At 42.9% G+C, this 13,582-nt stretch overlaps 1 protein-coding gene across 10 annotated transcripts in view; it reads left to right on the forward strand.

The window, feature by feature from the left end:
- Positions 1-13,582, forward strand: part of TAFA5 (TAFA chemokine like family member 5) — a 655,021-nt gene that overhangs the window by 193,754 nt on the left and 447,685 nt on the right. The window contains exon 1 of one of the 10 annotated variants that reach the window (XR_009461537.1): positions 7,648-8,295. The exons of the other annotated variants lie outside the window; for them this stretch is intronic. The gene's annotated coding sequence lies outside the window, so the exon portion shown is untranslated. Of the gene's footprint in view, positions 1-7,647; positions 8,296-13,582 lie in introns of those variants that run through there. 10 annotated transcript variants of the gene reach the window in all.

The raw sequence follows: 13,582 nt of genomic DNA on the forward strand, positions 1-13,582 counted from the left end.
TGATTTTACTACTCCAGCCAGAAAGCCACTTATGCACAGGAGAACTTTTGGAATTTTTTTGTAACTTCATTGCTAGTACCTTTTTGTCAGCCTTGAAAATCTCAACCGTGGTGCTTGTCTTAAAGAAGTGACCACTGATTTTAATGATTGCCCAGTCTGAATATTATCTTCAAATGAACATTGACCATAAAATTGGAGTCACATGGCAGCCCCTTATGACCTCTTAAGCCCCCTCTGATGTTAATAGTTCTCCATGCAGACGTAAGAAGCCATGTATGCATATCAATTTGCAAAATAAAGGTATAATTTGAAATGATACAAGTGAGGGTCATAAACAAACAGAAGGGAAAGGGAAGCAAAGGATGGGCATAAAGCCACCCTAATATCACAAGTTACTTAGTAGGTGATGTACAAATTGGGATAGTTCGGTTAACTGAATTTTCTATTATTTCTTCAGATACATAAACATATTAACAGGCAGCCATCCTGTACCTGGGGGCCTATCTCATAAACTAAAACACCATAAGATGAAGGATTATGACCTAAATGTCTATCACACTCAGACGTTAGTCCTACCCCTTCCGTCTAAAATGAGTGAAAAATGAGCTTTGTAGCATGCAAACAAATCTGTGTTCTAACCAAGAAGGTCACTGAATAGAATTCAAAGTACTGATCTCTTCAAAGAACCATATGCCACTTGTAGCTCATTCTGTGAACAGCTTATTTGTTATGGGCCCCAGAGGAGTACCTAACAACAATGGCTTTGGATCTGCATTGACTACTAAAATGTGTTCCTAAAGTATAAGATACTGGCACTGTTGACCTATAAAGCTCTTAATAGATTAGGACCTGTGTACCTAAACACTTTCCACCCCTTGTGCCAATGCCACAGTTGAAATCAGTGGGTTACCTAAGGCGGAGCTCTTCTTGTATGAGAGAGAGAACAGCTGGGATGATGTTGTCTGTGAAGGCCTCCAAGCTGTGCAATACACTGCCTTTCCTCCCTGTCTGAAGTATTCCTAGTTTTCTGCATTCTGTGGGGCCCATGTATTTTCCATAAATATGGGGAATTTGGAAGACTTCTGGGAGGCTGTAAATATCTAAGTGTGCCTTCAGTTGCTAGGTTATTTTTATGTGAAAGGAAGTTTTTAAGTAATCTATTTTTATAATTGTGTTTTTAACTGTCAGAGCACCTACTGCAAAAATAGGTGCCCCTTTTTATGGAACGAGCATCTAAATTAAAGTAACAAATAGACAACATGGCAGCAGTACTTGTTGAGAAGTATTGGAATGACAGGAAGAAGTGGCAGGATGTAGATATTGCAGGAAAAAAGTGAGAAAAGTGGCACATGGCAGCATAATTAAACTATAAAAACATAGTATGTGTGACTGATATACTGTGTCATATATGGTTTTCAAGCGCTTTTTTTGGAATTTCATAATGGCTCAAGGAGTCATAATGGGTCCATAAAACCCTTTATCTGTTTTTAGCCAGCTCAAATCCAGTCTCTGCTAGTAATGGCCAAACATTTTTACTAACTAATGCCCACAATGTGTTAAAAACTGAAATGAGTTTTCCATGGGCAGCTGTCCACATGACAAAAAGCTACTGGCACAGTTCTTTCTCCATAAATAAAGAAAAAAGATTAAATGAAGCCAGAAGAGAATGTCAGTTCAGGATTGTAAAGAAAAGAGTATAGCCGCAGAACAATACCATGAGTTAAATGTTAACCAAAAAACCCAAAAGAAACAAGAAGAGGTTTTTGATAAATATATCAGAAGTATTAGGAAGAAAGTATATCCACTAATAAAGGAGAAGATGAAGATACTCATTATTCTATAATATGGGAGTTCCATAAGCCCATTCACAAATCTTACTTAAGCAAAAGCAACTGAAGAAAAATTGTCTGTGCTGTCAGGAAGCAATGAGAATCTTAATACTATACTACCCATTTAAGTAAATGAAGAGAGAAAGAACACAAGATATTTAGCATGCCATGGGTGAAGTCCAACTGTCAAAAACCTCACAGAATGGTGAAACAGACATGGATTTATAATTTCACAAACAAGGAAGAGACCAAATTCTTTAAAAAAGCAGGGTAGATATGTACCTTTAGGTAGTTAGTATCTAAAGGTGCACATGTACCCTGCGTTCTGAACAACTTCAGACTAACATAGCTAACTACCTCTCAAATGCTTTTAATTCAGTATAACAACTCTGACTTACAAAAGGGGAACTTTCAGTTCAATTTTTAGATTAACATAAATAATTCTGAGTATCCCAGTACCAAAGAAATTGTAGGACAGTAATGAAAATGACCTGAAGGCAGGCAAAGCTAATTTATCGAGAGACTAGAATAATTAGTCAATATGCATTTTATATAATATGACCTCTACATTGGCCAGATTAAAATGGAGGATGGGAAGGACAATAAAATACTCTTGCGAAAGCCAGAACTATGGGAGAAGCAGTAACAGGGTGCAACTGAGCAAGTGAAATGCTATTTTAAGAATCAGGAGAAACATCCCAAATAAGAGAGCTGTTAGGTTGGAATAACATCCTAAAATAACTAGTGCCAGACCTATTACCTGACTAATTTGAAAGTAAACTAAATAAAATTCAGTAGGGAGTGATCACATATCAGCAAAGGTTTGAACTAGAAGACCTAATAATAGATCTGTTTCTGCTCTCTCTTGTATGACTTAAAGCCAGTGGTGGGTTCCAAATTCATTAATGAATATAGGGCTAACATCATCTCTGGTGTAATTGCATCAAAATAAGCAGTGTTAGGACAGGCATAAATCTGGCCTATATTGCATGAACCATATAAGAAACATGTTGTTTCCTCAGTGACATTTGACACAGTTAAAATTGCTAAGGACTTGATTATAGACAAGAAAAGGAGACATCTTCAAATGATCATGAACTAGCACAGGAGTGCTCAACCTTCTTGTCCAACAGGCCAGATGGGCAGTACCAAGTCCATCCACAGGCCAGATCCAGCTGATGGCCCCAATCTGGCAGCAGAGGCGGGTGTGGCGGGCACCATCCAGGCACGTGAAGGGGAAAAGAGGTGGGAGCCCAGCCCCAATCTGGCCCTGCAGGGGAAGGGAGAGTGACCTGGCTGGGGGTGGGGCAGGAGGGGGTGTGGCCCAGCCCCAACCACATCCCTGGGGTGAAGGGGGCATGGACCTGTCACAATCCAAACACAGGGGGAAAGGTGGCACGGTGCACCCCCAAATCAGATGCAGGGGGGAAAGGGGCATGCCCACCCCCAACTGCCTGTGCAGGGTTTAGGGTTTGGGAATTTGGCAGGTGGGAGGGTGGCTGCAGTAATGGCTACTGCTCCTCTGTCACCAGGGAAACTGTATTACATTTGATAAGACTTTTTCACAGGAAACAAGTGAATAGTCTTCCATTTAAAAACACTTTAAAACCTCTAGAATTGAACAGTGGCTTCTATCTTTGCTATTGAGTTCTTGCAGGTGGTTTTATAGCTCTGGGGCGCTTGTACACATGATGCCATTACCATGTACATGTGACAAAAATGCCACTTTGTGTGGCTTAATGGCATCATGCTGTACATGTGTAGGCGTTCTGGGGGTTTAAAATGAGTTTGCATCATTGTAAACTAAACTACTTCCTGATGTAGTTTAGTTTGCAACAATGCATTGGAGCTATTTGTCAGCTCCCCCCTTGGGCGTGGGAGAGGCAGGCAGGCTCTGCAGAAAGAAAGGATCAGGCCCCTCACCACTTCTGCTTTTAGCAAGCCCTGGCTGAAGACAAAAGTGGTGAGGGGTCCAATTGCTTTTTTAATTTTTTTAATTAATTTATTTTTTGGCGGAGGCTGCCTGCCTCTCCCACAGCTATGGGGTGAGTTGCTGGCAGGCTGAGTGGCCCCTGAGCTACAGGGGCCCTGGTACTACCTTCCACAACAGCAGCACTCCCCGGGGCTACCCAGGGGGGCTGCTAGCAGACCAGATGCTGCCCTAGCTCAGGGCCGGGGCAGAGCTGGATCAGGCTGGGTGCTACCTCCAAGCTGGGGCAGCACCCGGCCCGCTACCAGCCCACCCAGGTGGCCGTGGGGTGCACTGCCACTACCGAGGGAAGGACTAGGGCCCCTTGCAGCTCAGGGGCAGCTTAGCCTGCCAGCAGCTCACCCCTTTTCCACAGGCAGGCTCTGCCAAGAAAAAAAAAAAAAAAATATATATATATATATATATATGAATTGGGACCCTTGCCATAACTGTAATGGAAACCCCTAACTTGAAATGGTGGGTTTCATTTTAAAACCCACCGTTTCAATTTAGGGGGCATAGAATGCAACCCTAAGGACTAAGTCCCCTGATGTGTACCAGCACCCCTGTAGTACTAAATTGGAAGGGTGTTTTCTGCATAAGACGGACACAACTGTTTTGTGTTTCTAAAACGCAAGTCATTGAAATGTACAGTTTCCCTCTCACTGAGCATCCTTAAAAGGGCTAGACAAAGCCTACATCTCGAACACACATTCAGATTTGTGCCAACTACTGGAGAAGTGTTCACTGGATCTGCCCATTGTGGCAGGGCACTGTTGGTGCCTGCCATTTTAAGGGCAGTCAGGCAGCTATCAGGTGCCTGATGGCAGCAGCCATTTTGAGAACCTTGTATATAAAGACTGCAGTTTTGCTGCTGCCAGGCTAGGCAGAAACATCCCTAGCTGAGCTGGAGCAGGAACAACCCTGGAGGTAAGGGCAAGAGCTTATGGGGATGGCTAGGAGGCTCTTGGTCCTGGGCATGACCTAGAACTGCACCTTGCAGTGGCGTGGGAGTCCCCCGGAAATACCAGACCAGTTACCACCCAGTGAAAGGTGGGTCAGGGTGCCTTAATAACCCCAGGTCCCACATCCCTGGTGGGTGAGACTGAGCAAGCGGGGCCCAGGCTCACTGCAGAGCACTGAGGCAGGGCACAGGTTGGTGAAGGGACCTGTGGCAGTGTCCAGACTCCATGGTGGAGATCTGAGGCTGCATATAGGAGCCAGCATGAAGCTCCAGGGGTGGGGCCTTGAGTCTTGGGGAGCTATTAAGAAAGTTCCTGGGGCCAGGGAGGGCTTGGGGACAAGGCTCAGAGGCCTGAGAGTGTATGTGCAGCCTTGGAGCGCAGTGTGAGAGTACGGGACCCAGTATATGTTGTTTGTGTGTGTGCCGAATAAACCAGGTGTGAGGGTGATGGGACCAGGAGCTCCAGTGGGGAGTGAGTCCCAGTGAGACTCTGGAGCTCGGGTCCCAGTGCTAGCTAGCTGCAGGGAACACTTGCGAGGCTTGGGCTGCCGTGTACGGGAGGAACGGAGCCACCGATGGCTCCCCCTGGCATTGGGGTGGGGAAATGAGCAGCTTCCTGCCTAATTAACACCATAATTTTGTATCAACAAGGCATGGCAGATGAGAGAGGTGGGTGGTTAGCCCAGAAACAGGTGGGTGGGCCAATATCTGACTGGCCTTGGTAAGACCCAGGTGTTGCACTGTCCTTGGACAATACCCCTGGCATAGGGCTCTCCCACTTCCTGCAGAGGTGAAATACAAATGAATTCTATGAAGTGGAATATGTAGAGATGTTTCCTTCCCTCACCTGTGTAGATGAATGGGTGCACATAATCATTGATGTTTAAGTGGAAAAGAATATGCAGCCTTAAGATGTGGTCCTTGGTGGCAGACCTGTGGAGACATTATCTAAGCAACATGTGGCTGCTTTGCATCTGTACTGCGGAAGGATACACAGGCCCCAAACTACAGCAAAGACTTGAGACTGCTATTCAAGTGGCTTTGACTTCCTACAGATCCCTCAAGACCCATGGAGCTAGGGAACAGATTGCATGGCTTACTCTGCTGGCAAGGGGGCAGAATCTTGCCTATCTGCTACCTCTGACAAACTGGCATAGGGAAAGGTCTGTAAGCAGGATTTATTTGTATAAGGCTACATTATTTCTGTTAGCTCTAAAATCTTATAAGCCTCTATGTAGGTGACAAGTTAAAAAGCTAAGAAGGCTGTTTTTGAGCAAGCTTACCCTGCCTGAAAGGTATTTTCTAAACACATTTAGAAGCTCTGTGGGAAATAGAAAAGAAACAGGCCGAACCATATTTAGTACAGCATGCAATATTGCCAAGCACCTCTTTCCTCCCAAATGGGAAGTCCTCTGGAATCCCTTGTTGCTATGAGACTGGATATCTTTGTGCAGTGCAAGCCCTGAACCAAATCTGTGCCGTCTCTTACACTAGTGCACATTGAGAGCAACTCCCTTGAGGCCTGGGAAGCACTGTGCCAGATCCTGATGTCTGGCTTTTTGGAGGGTCCGATCCAAAATTCACCAAGTTATTTAATTAACTTCCGAGGGTTTGTAGGCTATTTTTGCTAAGTCTGAGGACACTTAAAAATCAATTTTAGTTATCCCTATCTAAGGACTAAAATAAATGCAACATCTATTTCAGTATGAATCTACTAGGAACTGATTTTTCTTCAGATGCTCCTCTCCCCCCCCCCCTTTTTTTTTTTTTTTTAAAAAAAGGCCTAAAGTTGTGGGGGAGGAAGATCCCTTCTGAAACCAGACTGCATTTCTGAATGAAAAAGTATAATTCTAAATGAAAAGTTTAACAGTAGAATACCTTACCCCTATCCTTATTGCTTCTGTGTCGCTATAATATCCAGTCTGGAAGCTGGTTTGGAGAATGACTTCTTTTTTATTATTATTTTAAACCTCGGGTAAATTCTTTCACAGTGTTTTTCCACTCTGTCCCTGAACCAGAAAGCCTTCAGGGGAGACCCTGCCCAGAACAAAAAAACAAACCAACCACCAAAAAATAAATACATTAAAAATCCCTTGCTGCAGTGCCTAGGATGAGTGAAGGTAAAACTAACAGGGAAAGCAGCAGTTGCCAGCCAGATCAGGACCAACTGGTTGATCCCGGAGCCTGACAGTCGATCTCAGTCTCAAAAACGGGCATTTCTACATTTTCTTTGAAGTAGCTCCTGGGTCGCACGTGAATTCAAAAAAGTGATCTCGTGCTTCAAAAGGCTGATGTGACCTCCCTCCCCCTGTCGGGTGGGTTTCAAGCGATGGGGAAGGAGCTGCTGTGAGTGGCCTACCCCAACTATTTCCCTCGCTAAAAACTCCCCTCGCATAAAGTAATCCTCCCCTTGTGGTGTGTTGCAAAGCGTGAAGAGACCGCTGCCGCTCTGCACCAGTGAATAAACCCCCCCGAACAAAACCCGTGCTTCTTTAGCTCCAGCGAGGCTTGGGCTTGTTTTAGGAGTGGGGTTTCCTTATCCCCCCCGATGAACGCGAACAGACGCGTCGTGGAAACGCTCGCGCGGCTCCTACTCGGAGCGCGGCCGGGCAAAGTTACGAGGCGCCGCCGGCAGGGTTGAAATAGCGGCGAGCGGGCGGCGGCGGCGGGGCTGGCAGCGGGCGCCGCAGGGCCGGGCGGAGCCGACGGCACCCCGCCGCCCCCGGGCTCCACCTGTGGGCTGAGCGCCCCGTGCTCGCGGCCGCGGCGCCGGGCAGCCCCGCCGAGCCGAGCCGGGCCCGCGGGGAGCTCGCTGCGCGCTCGGCGCCGAGAAGTTGCAGCAGACGGCGAGGCTGCTCCTCCCGCCCCTCCGCACGCCCCCTCCCCGGCCCCTCCTCCCGGCTCGCGGCGGCCGGGCCCCCCCGAGAGCGGCAGCAGGATGGTGCACTGGAGCCCCGGCGAGACCAGCCCGGCTCGCGCATTCTCGGCGCCGCCGAGCCCGAGCCGGCTCTGAAGCAGCAGCAGGAGCAGCCCCCTCCGGAGCGGCGGGAGCTATTGCGCAATTGTGCCCAGCTCCCTCCCCTCCCTCCCCAGCCATCAATGCTGCTCAACTCCCGAGGAAACAGAAAGCTGATTCATGGAGCCCAGACCCAGCTTCCTCCGTGCTGCTGCTACCCATAAGAAGATCATGGTGCCGCTGCTGCTTGAGACTTTGTTTTAACGCCCCCTCCTCCTCCCCTTCCCTGCTTCCCCATCCCTCCTCCCCAGACCCGGAGCTCGCTCTCTCCTGGAAGTGCGAGTCCTGCCCGGGGAGCAGCCGAGCCTGGCGCAAAAAAAAAAAAAGAGGAGGAGAAAAAAAAAAAAAGGGGGGGGGAAACCTGGATGCATCGCTGTGGAGATTCATTGTGTGACTTCCCGGGTATTTACTGAGTTTCAAACCGAGATGCAGCTCTTGAAAGCTTTATGGGCATTAGCAGGAGCAGCGATCTGCTGTTTTCTTATATTTGTCATCCACTCTCAGTTCCTTAAAGAAGGTAATTATCTCTGCACGTCTGCATGCACTGCTCGCTCTCTTCTTGCAAAGGTCTGGGCTAGGTGCCTTAATTATTAGTATTTTTTTTATTGTTTCCAGTATGTTCTATTTACAGCAATGGTTCTACTGTGTTTTCCTCCCCTCCCTCCTTTAAAGCCTGCTCCTTTTTTTCCCGTTCCTTTAGACGGTAGGTAGCCCTAGACTTGTGTTCCTGGCAAATGTAGGTTGTGTTATGTATGTCTGATGTTGGTCGTGCCTGTGCTTGAGCAAATGCCTCCTTTCTCTTGGAGGCGTTTGCACTTTGTATGGAAGAGATCTTTTGCTGCTAAGGAGGCTGAGAAGCGCTAGTCGTGGTTTGCGGATCACCAGTGGCATGCCAAAAAAGCTAACAAGTCAGCCTCCTTTTTTTTTTTTTGTATACATACAGAATCAATAGGCATCCTCTTCTCTCTCTCTCTCTCTCTTTCTCTCTCTCTCTTTTTTTTTTCTTTTTGTTCAGTAAATTTTCAATAGATGGCACTAAAGTTCTATGGAAAGGGCAGGGCAGAGCAGATCCTGGGCATTCGGCTTCTGCCTTTTCCTCTCTGCCCCAAACCTGGAAGAGGCCTGTGCATGGCTTCAGGGTTCCTGGTTGGTTGTTTTTTTGTTTTTGTTATCCACCCCCCTTCCCAGGTTTCCTATCATGGTTGGGAAAACCACGATTGCGAATTGGTGGAGGTTTATTTTATTTTATTTTTTTTTCCAAGAAGGAAAATGTGCATCCTGGTTAAGAGGCTACAGGAATTTTTCTTGGGGGGGGGGGAAACCCTCTTGTATTTCTTTGCTTTCCTCCTGTCTTTTCTTCCTTGAGGTTTCTGGACTGAAACCATGTTTCAGTTGGCTATTTCTCAGGCCCGTGGGAAGCGGAGATGTGACAGGTGTTAAAGGTGTTTACACTTTGAGGGAGTAGGGGGGGAAACCTGGTGGCCTTTCTAAATGAAGCAGCTCTAATAAAAACGGATGCAGTTTGCAGCATAGTTCTTAGTGATGTGAGCTCGTTGTTTTTAAATACATGTTCATCGGTGTGACGCCGAACTGACTGAACTTTGAACATCGCCTAGGTTCATGTGCTGCTGGCACAACATGTGAACTATTTCTGTGCGACTGGGACAAAGTTTCACTCAAGATTGGGCAAAGTGACAGTCTTGCAGCTGCTGAAGGATCTCTACCAGTATATAATTTAGATGCGCCAGGCCAGGAAAGAGTGTCATTGGCAAAGAATTGTGAAGTCAGGAAAGCCCCTGGTTCATTTGATTAGTTAAGAGATTACAGCCATCTATGGAAATGGCTGTATTAAGGAGGTTGCCAGAGATTTCTCCTTTAAGGGGTCTACAAATGCCTTAATTGTAACACCTCCTACAAGGTCATTGATTTAAGATTGATAAACTATGATCATAGTAGGCATATTCATGTTTCTTCTTCCAAATTAGGTAACTTTTAAAGGAGACTCAGTTGAAAGAGAAGACTCCAGTGCCACACATTTCAGACTCACCACTGGCAGCACTACATGTGTTGCAATTTTATGCCGTCTTTCAGGACCTGATTTTGATACTTCTATTACTACCAATAATCTGAAAAGAAGGACAAATTTATAACATTATACTAGAAAGTATTCTTTAGCATCCACAAAATAAAAACAGTTGATCGCCTTCTCTCCGTTTTTTTTCAAAAATATATTGAAAGAACAATGGCTACCCAACAAGTATCTTGGCACATTTTTTCATTGGCTTTTCCTCCAATATTTGTAGTCACTCTTACTGTAGATTTCATTGATGGAAACTGAAGTGCTTCTATTTGATAACCTAATTCTGCCTATTTACTTCTTGCTACTCTTTTGTTATAGACACACAGGTTGCAAATATAATTGTTTGTATTGGTTTAGCTATCATCTTGACTCCATTTTTGGTTATCCTTATATTGGCATTTTGACTGCTTTTGTCAAACAGTATATAACATCCTAGGTCTTCTGCACTAGGTGTCATGACATTGTGCAGTTTTAATACAATTGGGTGAAACTCCATATAGTGTAGCTGAGTTGTGTGTGTGTACATTTTTGCTACATATCTAATTCACTGATCTCTTTTTATGTGTTGGAGATTTTGAGAGGATTAGGATTTTTTTTTTTTAACTAAGGAAGAAAGGCAGGGGAAGGGAGAAATTAGTAGGTGTTCATCTTCTGACTATACCATGTATTGGTTTACTGAATACAAAACATACATGTGGGAGATGACTTCTGCCTTTCCCAGAACACTTGGATTTTCTTCTGATACTGCAGTAGTATTTTTTGTTAATATTTTATGAGGCGTTGTTTAGAATACAGTGTCTTAATCTAGAGAACTATAATGGTTTTTGGAACTATTGGCAAAAGGTGAACTGATGTTAATTGCATGTTTGAAACCTGTAGGCTCCTGAGGTTCATTCTTTGCAGCCTAGGTGTAGCAAAAAAAATTAAACAGTTGGATCTCTTAATTTTATTTTTTCTGGAGAAGTTAAAAGTTGACAGCCCATAACCACCATCAAGTGAGTTGTCAGGTTGTCTCTCCCGATCAAACTACTTGGACACCTCTCCTGAGACAGTTTGATGGTACAGTGACACATTTGTACCAAGTCTTTGCATTGCGTGTAATAAAGTATCCGATTTACAAATAATGTTATGTAATTAAGTAAAGATGTAGTTTTATACATATTTTGGGTTTTTTTTAGTGTAGATTATACAATTTACACTTTTTTAGAGAGAGTTGTCAGTGGAATCGATCAAAAACTATTTATAACCTTAAAAAATGCTAAGGTCTGTTTTCTACATTTATACATTTGGAGCCCTCTTGGACTCTGGTTTACCATGCAGCTAATATTACTATTATTTACCACCAATTACTTCTATAATTTCATTACTACAATTGGGTAATATCAAGTTATGTGTTTTTGGTTATGTTTTTTCCTTAAAGGCAAGTAAATAGTCACATCAGAGAGTAGGAGACTATTGTAACGATTAGCTATGGAATTTGCATACTGTAAACGTCTTTTTCTTATGAGCTCATGTCTCTTAAAATGCCACTTTCCAGTTTTGTAGTTTGAGTGCTTAAGTTTGTTAGAAAAAAAAAAAGACTGTAGAGTTAAGGCAACTTTAACAGTAGCGTTACATTGCTGTACAGTCTGAATGATATATGAAAACAATGAACACTTGTTCTTAGATGAGTGGGAAAGAGCTGTTTAAATGACCGTTTTCATGAATATGTTTTCTTCAGGAACTGAAGAATGGGTGACACAGGGTGCCATTTTTCCACACTTAGGCTTTTGTGTGGAAATACAGGTCGTCCTGTGGCTAATCCGTTCCCCTATGTCCAATCTGTCCTTCAGTGTTTCAAAAAGATGAATAGAGCTGTGAACCAAGAAAAGGGTATTGTGATATATAATTGCAGTCCCATGCCTGTCTGATCTTCCTACAAAGCAGTTTAACGTATTCTGGTAAGTTTCAGTCAGTTTGAAGAGGTGTTTTTTAAATATTTAAAACGTTTTACAATTTCTAATTGCTATCAAGGATTATAAATAGGAAATAGTTTGGCTTGTGCCTGGATTTTTTTTTTTTTCATCTCTTTTGTAATTATATAACACTTTCTTCAAAGAGAAGCAGAACTGAATAACATCAGAAGCTGATAAACATTGTGAGCATTAATTGGCAGAACTCCCTCCAACCCCCCAAAGAAAACAAATAGCTCTTTAATTTAGTAGTGAATTTTTAATCTTTCACAACTATGATGATGAAAGTTAGAGGATAAACCATCAAAATATCTCTGTAAGCAAATAAAGTAGGATAATTAATGAATAAATTCAGAGAGCTAAGCCGTATGTATGCAGTACAGTCACTACTTTGCTTGGATATTTTTGTTTAGCTTTGAAAAGTAAGATCTAATTGAGATGCCGGTTTTGTAAAATATTGTTTCCTTTAGGAAAATGATTCCTATATTACAGATTTTGAATGTTTTGAAAGATTTGAATGGCTTGACACTTTTTGGGGGGCAGTTAACCTACACAGGACCAACACTGATTTTAAAATATCTAGAATCTTATTTTAACAACAAAAAGTTAAAGAATTCACATGTTGGCATTTTAGTCTGTTTACATTTACATGCCACAAATGTGAGAAGTAAGGTAATTTAGTATTTGTTTGGCAGCCCTTAAACCCAGAAAAAAATAAAGTTAGCACACAATTCATGGATATTTGTCAATATAAGACTTTCTTTCACTGCAGATGAATCCTTGTTTATATATGTGGCAGATCTTAGGAGATCTTTGCCACCAACTTTTTCAGTTTCTGCTGTTGGGATTTTTTTCCTGTCAAATATACATAATTAGTGTCTGGGTGGTTAAAAGATAGGCAGCACAGAATTACAGTCTTCTGTTTTTATAATCACTGTAATAGTTTGCTTTGGGCTTAAATTTGAAACGTGCATCTTAAGCTGATAATTTTTTACAATTTAATCCTTTCTTTTAAAGGTGTAGGCCTAGAAAAAATGTTTTAAGCCCAGTAAAAGTGTACTTTTAACTTTTCTCCAAAAAAAAAAAAAAAAGCGACAACCTTCTGTTTTTCAGTGGTGATGCTTTAATAGATATTTTAAAGCTTACATGGTATTTTATCTTCTGAGTTTTTTTTGTTGTTGTTAAAACATGCATTTGATTTTTTTTCATAGCTTTTAAACCACATAAAAATCCATAGCCTCATAGAGGAGGTGAAGAGGTTTGTAAAAGTTTTTGTGGAAATGATCTGTGTAGCACTTTCTAAAGAGCGTCTTTGCTACATCAACTCCAGAAGTCTGTTGTTGAACAATTTAGATATGGAATTATATGATGAAATATTATGTGAGGTACCATCCTGATGGTTTAAGCAGTACCTACTTGAATGCTTGTGCTTAGGTGAAAGCAGTCTGCATATTTGTTTAATTATCCCCTTATGTAATAAACTCTGTATAAGAGTGGAAAAAAGTCATTCCAATCCATTGTGTCAAAACCAACTCCTCTTGTTATACCAAGATTTTTTTTCTTTAGTCTGAAGAAAAAAAAAAAAGACACATTGATGACTATATAAACAACTGAAGAGAAAACAAAGACAAATACTGGTAAGGATACAAAAGAATGTTTGGATTTGCAGTGGAAACTGTCTTCACCTTACACTTGCGTTTAGGTGGTGCTTGGGTCCCCAAATAGATCTTGCATACCAGATGTGCTCCTGCATATGGTATCTATATATAATG

Source organism: Alligator mississippiensis, chromosome 4 (genome assembly GCF_030867095.1).
Source record: "Alligator mississippiensis isolate rAllMis1 chromosome 4, rAllMis1, whole genome shotgun sequence".
Taxonomy (NCBI): Eukaryota; Metazoa; Chordata; order Crocodylia; family Alligatoridae; genus Alligator; species Alligator mississippiensis.